This window comes from Saimiri boliviensis, chromosome 4 (assembly GCF_048565385.1).
Source record: "Saimiri boliviensis isolate mSaiBol1 chromosome 4, mSaiBol1.pri, whole genome shotgun sequence".
In the NCBI taxonomy this organism is placed as follows: domain Eukaryota; kingdom Metazoa; phylum Chordata; class Mammalia; order Primates; family Cebidae; genus Saimiri; species Saimiri boliviensis.
Window position 1 is genome coordinate 65,711,931 of NC_133452.1, and position 2,319 is coordinate 65,714,249.

Consider the following 2,319-nt stretch of genomic DNA (forward strand, 5'->3'; position numbering starts at 1 on the left):
AGTTATCAATTTCCCTACAATTTTCTCCCTTCACTTCTTGATTTGTTTTTTGTATTTCCTTGCACTGGGCTTCACCTTTCTCTGGTGCCTCCCTGATTAGCTTAATAACTAACCTCCTGAATTCTTTTTCAGGTATAAAAGGGATTTCTTCTTGGTTTGGATCCATTTCTGGTGAACTAGTGTGCTTTTGGGGGGGTGTTAAAGAGCCTGGTTTTGTCATATTACCAGAGTTGGCTCTCTGGTTCCTTTTCTTTCTTTCTTTCTTTCTTTCTTTTTTTTTTTTTTTTTAATACGGAATGCTTCACAAATTTGCGTGTCATCCTTGCGCAGGGGGCATGCTAATCTTCTCTGTATCGTTCCAATTTTAGTATATGTGCTGCTGAAGCGAGCACTCTGGTTCCTTTTCATTTGGGTAGGCTCTGCCAGAGGGAAGGTTTAGGGCTGAAGGCTGTTGTTCAGATCCTTTTGTCCCATGGGGTGTTTTTTTGATGTAGTACTCTCCCCCTTTCCTAGATATGTGGCTTCCTGTGAGCCAAACAGCTGTTTATCTTCTGGGTCTAGCTGTCCATCAAGTCTACCGAGCTCCAAGTTGGTACAGCAGGTCATCTGCACAGAGTCCTGTGATGTGAACTGTCCATGGGTCTCTCAGCCATGAATGCCAATGCCTGTTCTGGTAGAGGTGTTGGGTGCAGGAGGTTGCAATGGACTCCATGAGGATTCTTAGCTTCGGTGGTTTCATGGTCTATTTTTGTGCTGGTTGACCTCCTGCTAGGAGGTGGGACTTTCCAGAGAACATCAGCTGTAGTAGTATGGAGAGGAACCCTAGATAGTGGGTGGAACCCTAGAACTGTTCTTTGTCTTCTGCTATGAGGGTGGGTAGGGAAGAACTATCAGCTGGGGACAGGGGTAGGTTGTCTGAACTCAGACTCTCCTTGGGTGGATCTTTCTGTGGCTGCTGTGGAGATGGGCCTGAGATTCCCAGGTCACTGAAGTTGTGTACTTAGGAGGATTATGATTGTATCTGCTAGGTCATGCAGGTTGTCATGGAAATGGGGGAATGTCAGCAGTCACAGGCCTCACTCAGCTCCCACACAAACCAAAGGGCCTGTCTCACTGCCACCATGCCTTCCCACCCCTGAAACAGCCCCCAACAGTCTGTTTCCAGGTTGTGAGTGGGACTGAGCTTGAAAATGTGCCTCAGGCTACCTGTCTCCCCGCTGTGAAAGAAGAGGGCTTGGTTCTTATACTGCCTGTGGAGTCTGTACACCGGATTTGCACCCTTCCCTAAGTTCTGGCAAGGAGGCTTTTCTCCTTCTTCAAATTGTTACAAAGTTCAGCTAGAGATTTACTTCTCCCTGTGGAGTTTTACCCCTGCTCCTCTGGCCACACTCCTGATGGATCCCTGTGGTGCCAGGCAGTAATGGGCTGCTTGGGGACCCAGTAAGCTACCATGGCCTTTCTGCTGCTTCTTCTATCCCTATATTTTGCTCAGAAATCTAAATTGACTCAGCTCCAGGTAAGGTTGGAAATTTCTCCCGCAGACAGACCTTCAGTTTCTCCAGTGGGGCTGTGTGTTCAGGAGAGGAATGTCTCCCTGTCCCACTTCCACAGCTGTGGCATGCACAGTATTTGAGGTATCTTCTGGGTCTTGCAGGAGCAGTCTGCTTTCTTCAGAGAGCCTGTGGGTTTTCTTAGGATTGCTAGTTTGTTCTTACTAAAATTCACAATGAGATCCTCTGTACATTTCTCCATATGGACCTGCAATCTAGTCTTGCCTCCCATCTTCCATGGTGATCTTGTTTTTTAAACTATTTAAACATTGGGCTATACACTATTTTTAACACCTTTGACAGAAGTCTCTGACAAAGTATATTTATCTCTTTTGGAGTTGAGAGGAATACTTTAATGAATCAAATTAAAAATGAGCTGTCACTTACCTGGTATGTAAATTTGCCCTTAGGTGAGTATTCTAATACTGTATTTCCTAAATGAGTTTTCCTGCTAATGAATTAACTAATATTTTAAAATGCAAACATATTTTATGAAAATTACTAATGCTTTCTTCCTTTGATTTTTTTCATGTTGATTACAAATGTTCTTACAATTAAGAAAATGGATATTGCATTAATATCTTAGCATGATAAAGAGCTCTTTAGCTCTTTAATATCTCTTTTAAATCTTTTTCCTTTTGAAAATTAATACATTATAATTAATAGTGTCCTGTTTGCAAAACTGTTTTATAATTTCTACAAAAAGATTACTTTCTCATTGGTTCAGACACCATTGTGTCTTGGAAAGCACAATTGGAGAATGAAGTAG

At 42.8% G+C, this 2,319-nt stretch overlaps 1 non-coding gene across 1 annotated transcript; it reads right to left on the minus strand.

The window, feature by feature from the left end:
* Positions 1–285: 285 nt before the first annotated feature.
* LOC120363385 (U6 spliceosomal RNA) lies at positions 286–392 on the minus strand. Its single transcript, XR_005578942.1, has one exon. It is a non-coding gene; the product is annotated as a U6 spliceosomal RNA (small nuclear RNA).
* Positions 393–2,319: the final 1,927 nt, after the last annotated feature.